The sequence below is a fragment of the Tachyglossus aculeatus genome, chromosome 1, assembly GCF_015852505.1.
Source record: "Tachyglossus aculeatus isolate mTacAcu1 chromosome 1, mTacAcu1.pri, whole genome shotgun sequence".
Taxonomy (NCBI): Eukaryota; Metazoa; Chordata; class Mammalia; order Monotremata; family Tachyglossidae; genus Tachyglossus; species Tachyglossus aculeatus.
Window position 1 is genome coordinate 70,717,402 of NC_052066.1, and position 12,045 is coordinate 70,729,446.

Below are 12,045 nucleotides of genomic sequence, written 5' to 3' on the forward strand. Positions count from 1 at the left end.
CAGGGTTTTACATACCAGAGCCAATTGAATTTAGACAGGAAGCATACCTTCAATTTAAAATGACTTTTCACAATTAGCTTAATTTTAAAGCGGTATATCAACCAAGATGATGTGGCAGCCACAAGGCAGGTTTCTTGGAGAAACACAAACCCCACTCTCCTAGCCTGTCAACGGGAAGGGGGAACAGAATCAAAAGTCTTACTCAAGTCTGGATGATGATAATAATTGCAGAATTTGTTAAGCACTTACTTAAAATACTGGAAAAGCACTTTTACAAAATACTGGAAAAGATTCAAGATAATCAGATCGGACACCGTCCCTCTCCCACACAGGGCTCACCATCTAAGTAGGAGGGTGAACAGGTATCGAATCCCCATTTTGCAGATGACGTAAGGAAGGCACAGAGAATTGAAGTGACTTGCCCAAGGTCACCCATGGCAGAAGCAGGATTAGAACCTAGGTCCTCTGACTCCCAGGTATGTGCTCTTTCCATTTCACCATGCTGCTCCTCTGACCAGGGGGAAGCAATGGATAATAATAATAATAATAATGATGATGGCATTTAATAAGTGCTTACTATGTGCAGAGCACTGTTCTAAGCGCTGGGGGAGATACAAGGTGATCAAGTTGTCCCACGTGGGGCTCACAGTCTTCATCCCCATTTTACAGATGAGGTAACTGAGGCTCAGAGAAGTTAAGTGACTTGCCCAAGGTCACACAGCAGACATGTGGCGGAGTCGGGATTCGAACCCATGACCTCTGACTCCAAAGCCCGGGCTCTTTCCACTGAGCCGTGCTAAAAGCTAGAGCACAGTCCTCTAGACTGTGAGCCCTAGACTATGAGCCCGTCCTCTAGACTGTGAGCCCATTGTTGGGTAGGGACCGTCTCTATATGTTGCCAACTTGTACTTCCCAAGCGCTTAGTACAGTGCTCTGCACACAGTAAGCGCTCAATAAATACCATTGAATGAATGAATGAATGGCCAGGAACTATGCTGTAGAAGGAAATTAAAGTGGTCAGGCCCAGTGTGTTCTTCATAAAGCTTAAGTGGAAGTTTTCTTGTGCTTCTTGTGCTTTTTTAGGTGGTAACAAATTTATTCTTGGGTGGTTTATTCCAGCACCTTTCCCAGTACTGATGTAAAGCTGACTGGTCTGTAGTTCCTTGGTATAAATGGATAGAGCCCGAGTCTGGGAGTCCTTCTGACCCGGGGTCTAATCCCGGCTCTGCCGCTTGTCTGCTGTGTGACCTTGGACAAGTCACTTCACTTCTCTGGGCCTCAGTTAGTTCATCTGCAAAATGGGGATTGAGACTACGAGCCCCATGTGGGGCAGGGAATATGTTCAAACTGATTTGCTGGTACAGAGCCTAGCACAATAATAAGCACTAACAATTACCACCAATATTATTATTGTTCTTTAAAGCTGAGCTCCATTTAACCAGACCTGACAAAGAATGGCCCTGCTTCCTAGTTTCAGTCTGAAGCAATTCCCTGGGCAAACTCAGGACATTTAACCACCCCCTTAGGGCCTGGGCTCAGCTAACCCAGAGAGGAGGAGGAGGAGGAGGAGGAGGAGGAGGAGAAGGAGGAAGAGGAGGAGGAGGCCCTGCTTAGGCTGACAAAACCATTCAGGCCTGAGAGCTTCATTTTGTGGGGCCAGCCGGCAGGCCTTTCGCTGCCTAGTCCAGAAACAACACGCTGTCTACACCGCACTGGCCGCCGGACCTCTGGTTTCCTGAATCCGTTGAAAGATTCCTCATTCGTTTTATATTCCAAGTGCACGTCTGCACTTCAAGGAAAACAAGCCCTTGGGTCGAGAGGGAGCTTTAAAGCAAATGTGGGGACAGTGAGGAAATGCAAATTTGGCCTCAATAAGTTGAAGCAGAGATGAGGGACAGTCAGAGAGTGGCTCACAAATGGACCCCAGGGAATACAGAGGGCAGATAGAGGGCTAAAACTGCCGCCAGCCTGGGAATCACAGGAAACGTCTGGGTCCCGTTCAGTAACGAGGTGAGTCTGTGGTTTTTCTAAAGCGGGCGGCTATCGTGGCATCTCCCTCACTGAGGGAGGCTTTGAAACACTGTTTGTTTGCAGTATCCTAGACAGCGTATAGAAGGGATAACCAGTCAGCAGTCCCCTTCCTCTCTCCCTCCTTCTCTCCCTTTCTCCGTTCTTCCCTGTCTCTATCTCTCCCTTCCTCCTTCCCCGACCTGTCCTTTCTGTCTCTCTTTCTACTCTGCCAAGGTAGCAGAGCCATGACTGCATCCCTCCTCTCCACCCCCAGACCCTTTTTCCTTCTCCCTGGGTCAGTCTCCTCAGGTAATTCCACGGATGGAGAGTTTGCTTCAGCCAAAAGGGCCAGAGGTAACAGGGACGAGCCCATGCAGAGAAGCAGAACACGGAGCAGAGCTAAATCATCTCCTCCTGCAGCTCTCTGCCATCTCCCTCTTATTCTCCCCAGAGTGTCCCTTGTCTGTTTCCAGGCTTCATCATCATCATCAATCGTATTTATTGAGCGCATACTGTGTGCAGAGCACTGTACTAAGCGCTTGGGAAGTACAAGTCAAGTACAAGGCTTATACTTGATCTGTCCGTCTGCTGACTCTCGTGGGCCTGAAGCCCTATGGGCAGGGACAGGGGCAGGGCCCAGCCTGGTGGTCCACCACCCCTATTCACTGTGGATATAAATAGCTCAATCAATCAATCAATCGTATTTATTGAGCGCTTACTGTGTGCAGAGCACTGTACTAAGCGCTTGGGAAGTACAAGTTGGCAACATATAGAGACAGTCCTACCCAACAGTGGGCTCACAGTCTAAAATTCTCAGTCACAGTCTCAATCTCTCTCTCCCTGACCCCTTCCTACATGGTGCCCTTTCAGGAACACATAATAATAATAATAATAATAATAGCATTTATTAAGTGCTTACTATGTGCAAAGCACTGTTCTAAGCGCCGGGGAGGTTACAAGGTGATCAGGTTGTCCCACGAGGGGTTCACAGTCTTTATCCCCATTTTACAGATGAGGGAACTGAGGCGCAGAGAAGTGAAGTGACTTGCCCAAAGTCACACAGCTGATAATTGGCTGAGCCGGGATTTGAACCCCTGACCTCTGACTCCAAAGCCCGGGCTCTTTCCACTGAGCCACGCTGAACACATCCAGGTGGTCGCCAGTGAGAGGGAGAAGATGTGTGTCCTGGAGGACAGATCACAGGCCTGGGAATCAGGAGACGTTGGTTCTAATCCCACCTCCGTCACGTGGCTGCTGTGTGACCTCAGGCCAGTCGCTTCACCTTGCTGTGCCTCAGTTTTCTCATCTGTAAAATGGGGATTCAATGCCTGTTCTCTCCCTCATTTAGGCTGCAACTCCCATGTGGGACAGGGGCTGCAATCAACCTGATTATCTTGTATCTACCCCAGTGCTTAGTACAGTGTTTCACGCAGAACAAGTACTTGACAAGTACCACAATCATGGATAGATCACGGGCCTGGGAGTGAGAAGGACCTGGGTTCTAATTCCAGCTCCTCCACTGTCTGCTGTGTGACCTGGGGCAAGTCACTTCACTTCTCGGCGCCTCAGTTACCTCATCTGTAAAATGGGGATTAAGAGTGAGAGCCCCACGTGAGACAGGGACTGTGTCCAACCTGATTAACTTGAATCTACCCCAGCACTAAGTACTGTGCCTGGTACATTGTAAGTGCTTAACAAATACCACAAAAAAAAATCATTATAATTCTCATCAGAAGTCTCTGCTGTCTTCCCATGGCATAGAGGATAGAGGACGGGTCTAGGAATCAGAAGGGCATGGATTCTAATCCTGGCTCCGCCAATTCTCTGCTGTGTGACCTTGGGGGAGTCACTTCACTTCTCTGTGCCTCAGTTACCTCATTTGTAAAATGGGGATTGAGACTGCGAGCCCCAAGTGGGACAGGGACTGTGTCCAAAGTGATTTGCTTTGTATCCACCCCAGTGCTTAGTAGAGTGCCTGGCACCTAGTAAGAGCTTAATAAATACCATTATAATTATTATTATCAGAGAACCAGCTTGGCTCAGTGGAAAGAGCCCAGGCTTTGGAGTCAGAGGTCAGGGGTTCAAATCCCAGCTCCGCCAATTGTCAGCTGGGTGACTTTGGGCAAGTCACTTCGCTTCTCTGGGCCTCAGTTACCTCATCTGTAAAATGGGGATGAAGACTGTGAGCCCCCCTTAGGACAACCTGATCACCTTGTAACCTCCCCAGCGCTTAGAACAGTGCTTTGCACATAGTAAGCGCTTAACAAATGCCATCATTATTATTAAGAGAAGCAGCGTGGCTCAGTGGAAAGAGCCCGGGCTTTGGAGTCAGAGGTCACGGGTTCAAACCCCGGCTCTGCCAATTGCCAGCTGGGTGACTTCGGGCAAGTCACTTCATTTCTCTGGGCCTCAGTTACCCCATCTGTAAAATGGGGATTAAAACTGTGAGCCCCACGTGGGACAACTTGATCACCTTGTATCTACCCCAGCGCTTAGAACAGTGCTTTGCACATAGTAAGCGCTTAACAAACACCAACATTATTATTATTATTATTATTATTCTCGTTGTCTCTCTGGGAGATCTGAAGAGGTCTACCTACTTTGCCAGACCAAGACAAACAGCAACCTTGCTTCCAGCCTACTGTGGCAACCCCACACAGGCCTAGGGCCAACCTACGCTCAAACCACGCCAAAGTGCTCAATGGAAAGACTGTGATTAAGACTGCGAACCCCACCGTGGGACAACCTGATCACCCTGTAACCTCCCCAGGGCTTAGAACAGTGCTTTGCACATAGTGAGCGCTTAATAAATGCCATTAAAAAAAAAAAGTGAAGGTGTCCGCAGACGTCCAGAGGGACACCAGATCCGTCAAACTCCCACTGAGGACTTCGTGGACGCCCTACACACCCCTCTCCTTCCCCAAGCGGCTTACTTCACTCCCCTGTTATCTCCTCCATGCAGTTGGAGAGGCTGCTGCCCCTGGACGCTCTTTGCCCTTCACTCGCCCTCCGGGCTCGACCGCCAGCTCGTCGCCCTGCCCAGGGTCAGAGGCTCCAGTCTAGACGACGAGGCTGGGCCCGGGGTGGAGGCCGAGGAAAGTGAAAGATAATGAGCCCCTCTTCCTCTTGTGGGACGTCTGGCTCGGGGAATGGCCTCCCTCTGGAAAGACACGCCCGGGAAGATGATGGCTGGCGGCCTATCTTCCCCTCCTCAGGAAGTTGAGAGGGTGGGGGACGCGAGGAGAGGAAGGGGTTTGGTAGCTTCCAGAACCACCCTGAGCGGTGTAGCTTGTGTCCTCAGCCTTACCCCAAGGGACGGGGTCCGGTCGAATACGCACCTGTGAATTCTCTCCCAGCGCTCAGTACAGTTTTCTGTCCATAGTAAGAGCTTACTAAATACTAGTGATACTTTTAGGCTTAGTGGGCTTTTAGACTGTGAGCCCACTGCTGGGTAGGGACTGTCTCTATATGTTGCCAATTTGTACTTCCCAAGCGCTTGGTACAGTGCTCTGCACACAGTAAGCGCTCAATAAATACGATTGATTGATTGATTGACTGTCTCTATATGTTGCCATCTTGTACTTCCCAAGCGCTTGGTACAGTGCTCTGCACACAGTAAGCGCTCAATAAATACGATTGATTGATTGATTGACTGTCTCTATATGTTGCCATCTTGTACTTCCCAAGCGCTTGGTACAGTGCTCTGCACACAGTAAGCGCTCAATAAATATGATTGATTGATTGTTGACTGTCTCTATATGTTGCCATCTTTTACTTCCCAAGCGCTTGGTACAGTGCTCTGCACACAGTAAGCGCTCAATAAATACAATTGATTGATTGATTGACTGTCTCTATATGTTGCCATCTTGTACTTCCCAAGCACTTGGTACAGTGCTCTGCACACAGTAAGCGCTCAATAAATGATTGATTGATTGATAGTGATAATAATGCTAGTATTTGTTAAACACTTACTATGTGCCAGGAGCTGTACTAAGCGCTAGACTGGATACAAGCAACTGAGTTCATTCATTCATTCTTTCAATCGTATTTATTGAGCACTTACTGTGTGCAGAGCACTGGACTAAGCGCTTGGGAAGTACAAGTTGGCAACATATAGGGATGGTCCCTACCCAACGGCGGGCTCACAGTCTAGAAGGGGGAGACAGACAACAAAACAAAACATATTAACAAAGTAAAATAAATAGAATAAATATGTACAAATAAAATAGAGTAATAAAGACGTACACACATATATACATATATACAGGTGGTGTGGGGAGGGGAAGGAGGTAAGGCGGGGGGGATGGGGAGGGGGAGGAGGGGGATGGGAAGGGGAGGAGAGAGGAGAGTTCACGGTCTCAATCCCCATTTTCAAATGAGGGAACTGAGGCCCAGAGAAGTGATGTGACTTGCTCAGGGTCACACAGCAGATAAGTGGTGGAACTGGGATTAGAACTCATGACCTTCTGATTCCCAGGCCTGGGATCTATCCACTATGCCATTCTGCTTCTCTGTTACTACTACTATTATTACTACTACTACTACTACTACTATGACTACTACTACTACTACTACTGGAGAAGCAGCGTGGCTCAGTGGAAAGAGCCCGGGCTTTGGAGTCAGAGGTCATGGGTTCAAATCCCAGCTCCACCAATTGTCAGCTGTGTGACTTTGGGCAAGTCACTTCACATCTCTGTGCCCCAGTTACCTCACCTATAAAATAGGGATTATGACTGTGAGCCCCCTGTGGGACAACCTGGTCACCTTGTAACCTCCCCGGCACTTAGAACAGTGCTTGGAACATAGTAAGCACTTAATATATGACATTATTGTTATTACTATTATTACTTCTAGGGTCTAGTGGAAAGAACACGGCAGGCAGTGTGCCAGGCATTGTACTCTTGCGATCTTTGATGTGTGACAGCGTGGCTTAGTGGAAAGAGCACAAGCTTGGGAGTCAGAGGTTGTGGGTTCTAATCCCAGCTCCACCACTTATCAGCTATGTGTGACTTTGGGTAAGTCACTTCACTTCTCTGGGCCTCAATTACCTCATTTGGAAAATGGGGATGAAGACGGTGAGCTCCAAGTGGAACAACCTCATAACCTTATATCTATCCCAGTGCTTAGAATGGTGCTTGGCACGTAGTAAGCGCTTAACAAATGCCATTATTATTATTATTATTATTATTATTATTATTATTATTATTATTATTATCTTTTAGACTGTGAGCCCACTGTTGGGTAGGGACTGTCTCTATATGTTGCCAATTTGTACTTCCCAAGCACTTAGTACAGTGCTCTGCACACAGTAAGAGCTCAATAAATACGATTGATTGATTATTATTATCATTTATCAGCCAACAGCTGGGGCCCGAGCAACCTGAACTCTGGATCCCACGGGTGTGACCGGCAGGCCCCCATCCCGAGACCCCAACCTACACTCCCCCCTGCTCAGGGGCAGACCCTGTTACCTTCTCTTCCCCACCTCTATCTACTTCCTCCCTAGTCTGTCCTAATTCCTCCCCTCCACGAAAGGAGAGTGAGGGCCCTGCTGAGAGCTCACCTCCTCCAGGAGGCCTTCCCAGACTGAGCCCCTTCCTTCCTCTCCCCCTCATCCCCCTCTCCATCCCCCCATCTTACCTCCTTCCCTTCCCCACAGCACCTGTATATATGGATATATGTTTGTACATATTTATTATTACTCTATTTATTTATTTATTTATTCTACTTGTATATATCTATTCTATTTATTTTATTTTGTTAGTATGTTTGGTTTTTGTTCTCTGTCTCCCCCTTTTAGACTGTGAGCCCACTGTTAGGTAGGGACTGTCTCTATATGTTGCCAATTTGTACTTCCCAAGCACTTAGTACAGTGCTCTGCACGTAGTAAGCACTCAATAAATACAAGTGATGATGATGAGAGTGAGGCATATCGATGAGAGCAAGCAACTCCGTCCCTACGGTGCCCATTGCCTGAGATTCACAAGCTTTCCCGCAGGCATCTTGGCAGCCTTTTTAATTTATTTTACCCTACTGACAGCAGTCTCCCCTGTAAGCTGTGGCTTTTTGGGACATTGATCAAAAAGTGGTATTTGTTAAGCACTTACTGTGGGCAGAGCACTGTTCTAAGCACTTGGGAGAGCATAAAGAAGCAGCATGGTTTATCAATCAATCAATCAATTGTATTTATTGAGCGCTTACTGTGTGCAGAGCACTGTACTAAGCGCTTGGGAAGTACAAGATGGCAACATATAGAGACGGTCCCTACCCAACAGTGGGCTCACAGTCTAAAAGGGGGAGACAGAGAACAAAACCAAACATACTAACAAAATAAAATAAATAGAATAGATATGTAGCAGTGTGGCTTAGTGGAAAGAGCCCAGGCTTGGGAGTCAGAGGTCGTGAGTTCTAATCCCAGCTCCGCCACTTGTCAGCTGTGTGACTTTGGGCAAGTCACTTTACTTCTCTGGGCCTCAGTTACCTCATCCAATGGGGATTAGGACTGTGAGCCCCATGTGGGACAACCTGATTACCTTGCATCTACCCTAGCTCTTAGAACAGTGCTTGGCACATAGTTAGCGCTTAACAAAGACCACCATCATCATCACATCATTATCGTTATAACATAACAGAGTTGGCAGACATGTTCCCTGCCCACAACAACCATGCAGTCTAGAGGGAGGAATGGGAGGAAAAAAAAGGACAAAAATAGAATCATCATCATCAATCGTATTTATTGAGCGCTTACTGTGTGCAGAGCACTGTACTAAGTGCTTGGGAAGTACAAGTTGGCAACATATAGAGACAGTCCCTACCCAACAGTGGGCTCACAGTCTAAAAGAATCAGTTTGATTGATTGAATCAGTCAATCAATCAGTGGTATTTATTGAGTGCTTATTATGTGCAGAGCACTGTAGTAAGAGCTTGGGAGAGTACAATACAACAGATTAGCAGATATATTTTGTGCCCATAATAAGCTTACAGTTTAGGAGGGGAGACAGACATTGATATGAATAATTATTTTAAAATATATCACTGAAAGATATGTGCATAAATCCCGCGGGGTGGGGAGTGGGGTGCATGTTAAACATCCATAAGTCCCAGACCCATGTGCAAATGGAAAGCACAAATTCTAAATTGGGTAGCGAGAAGCAGTGTGGCCTAGTGGATAGAGCACAGATCTGAGAGTCAGAAGGACCTGGGTTCTATTCCTGACTCCATGGCTGAGGGTGACTTTGGGCAAATCACTTTACTGACTGGCTGTCTTCACTTCTCTGTGGCTCAGTTACCACATCTGCAAAATGGGGAGTGAGACTGTGAGCTCTACGCGGGACAGGGACTGTGTCCAACACAATTATCTTGTACTTACCCCAGGGCTTAGTACAATGCCTGGCACATAGTAGGTGCTTAACAAATACCGCAATTATTATAATTAGTGAAATAGGTCTTTACATTTCAGGATTAACCTGCCATAACTGAGAGAACTGGTCCCTGCTTAGGGAAATGAGTTATCCTTTTGACCGAAGAACTGAAAAACAAGTAGCTGGTGGAGTTTCAGATTTCCTCTCCAAACTTTTTCACCAGGGCCTCGACCCTGTGGGTAAGTCATTCAGTCAGCCCATCAGTCAATCATATTTATTGAGCACTAACTGTGTGCACAGCACCATACTAAGCTCTTGGGAGAGTATGATATAACAATATACAGACACGTTCCATGCCCACATCGAGCTTCCAATCAAGAAGGGGAAGGAGAAACTAATTTTTAAGTTCCTGCTCAAACACACTCATGTGGATGTTGGCTCTGCAGTAGAACAGAGTGACTGCTGAGTGAAACACCTGCCCCTTTAGGCCTTCAAACCCTACAGCATTGTCTAGTGGGAAGAGAACAGGTTTGGGAGTCAGAGGACGTGGGTTCTAATCCTGGCTCCGCCACTTGACTTCTGTGTGAGCTTGGGCAAGCCACGTAACCTCTCTGTGCCTCAGTTACTCCAGCTGTAAAATCAGAATGCAGACTGTGAGCCCCACGTGGGACAACCTGATCACCTTGTATCTATCCCAGTGCTTAGAACAGTGCTTGGCACACAGTAAGCGCTTAACAAATACCATCATTATTATTATTATTATTACAGCCTATTTGCCCAGGGCCAGGAAAACAGCTAGCTGTTGGGCCCCGCTACTCTCCCTCGTCCCCCTCTCCATCCCCCCGTCTTACCTCCTTCCCTTCCCCACAGCACCTGTATATATGTGTATATGTTTGTACAGATTTATTACTCTATTTATTTATTTATTTTACTTGTACATATCTATTCTATTTATTTTATTTTGTTAATATGTTTGGTTTTGTTCTCTGTCTCCCCCTTTTAGACTGTGAGCCCACTGTTGGGTAGGAACTGTCTCTATGTGTTGCCAACTTGTACTTCCCAAGCGCTTAGTACAGTGCTCTGCACACAGTAAGCGCTCAATAAATATGATTGATTGATTGATTGATTGGTGTAGACTCCCAAACTAAGCCCCCTTAATCCTCAGCTCCCCCTCCCTTCCATGTCACCTCAACTCACTCCCTTGGCCCTTCTCCCCGCCCCACAGCACTTATGTATATATGTATATATCTATAATTCTGTTTATTTATATTGATGCCTGTTTACTTGTTTTGATGTCTGTCTCCCCCCTTCTAGACTGTAAACCTGGTGTGGGCAGGGATTGTCTCTCTTTATTGCTGAATTGTACTTTCCAAGCATTTAGTACAGTGCTCTGCACACAGTAAGTGCTCAATAAAGTAAAGAAAGTGCGGAGAAGCGGCATGGCTCAATGGAAAGAGCACGGGTTTGGGAGTCAGAGGTCATGGGTTCAAATCCAGGCTCCACCAATTGTCAGCTGTGTGACTTTGGGCAAGTCACTTAATTACTCTGTGCCTCTGTTACCTCATCTGCAAAATGGAGATTAAGACTGTGAGCCCCCCATGGGACAACCTGATCACCTTGTATCCTCCCCAGCGCTTAGAACAGTGCTTTGCACAGAGTAAGTGCTTAACAAATGCCATCATTATTATTATTATAAATAGAATGAATGAATGAATGAATGAATGGGCCAGCATCAGCTCAGATTAGTCTTGATGTCAGGTCGTTAGGGTCCTCAGCTCAAAGGAAAACCTTTCCCTGCATCGGAGCAGGGTCCTCAGGAAAAGACCCTTGTCTTGTCTTATGCCGTCGAGTCATTTCCAACCCATAGCAACACCGCGGACACATCTCTCCCAGAACGTCCCGCTCTCCATCTGCAGTCGTTCCGGTAGTGGATCCATCGAGTTTTCTTGGTAAAAATACGGAAGTGGTTTACCGTTGTCTCCTTCAGTGCAGTAAACTTGAGTCTCCACCCTCAACTCTCTATCATGCCACTGCTGCCCAGCACAGGTGAGTTTTGACTTGTAGAAGATCGCCTGCCACTCGCCAGCCACTGCCCAAGCTAGGAATGGAACGGGTGGGCCTCGCTTGCCTCTCCCTCCCGAAGCCAAGTGGCCCCTGCACTTTTTTTTATGGCATTTTAGCATTTACTATCTGCTGAGCACTGTACTCACTGCTGAGGCAGATACAAGCTTATCAGGTTGGACGCTTGGATTTGTTACTCTTTATTCACAGCGTGGCTCAGTGTAAAGAGCCCGGGCTTTGGAGTCAGAGGTCATGGGTTCAAATCCCGGCTCCGCCAACTGTCAGCTGTGTGACTTTGGGCAAGTCACTTAACTTCTCTGTGCCTCTATGGGGATTAAGACTGTGAGCCCCCCATGGCACAACCTGATCACCTTGTAACCTCCCCAGCGCATAGAACAGTGCTTTGCACATGGTAAGCGCTTAACAAATACCATCATTATTATTATTATTATTAGAGTACTGGAAACTCTCCAGGTGTGACCCTGAGAGGGGAAGAAAAGACCCAGTTAAAATTAATAATTATTATTGTGATATTTCTTAAGTTCTTACTATGTGTCAAGCACTGTTCTAAGTGCTGGGGTGGATACATGATATTCCGACTGGACACTCCCTC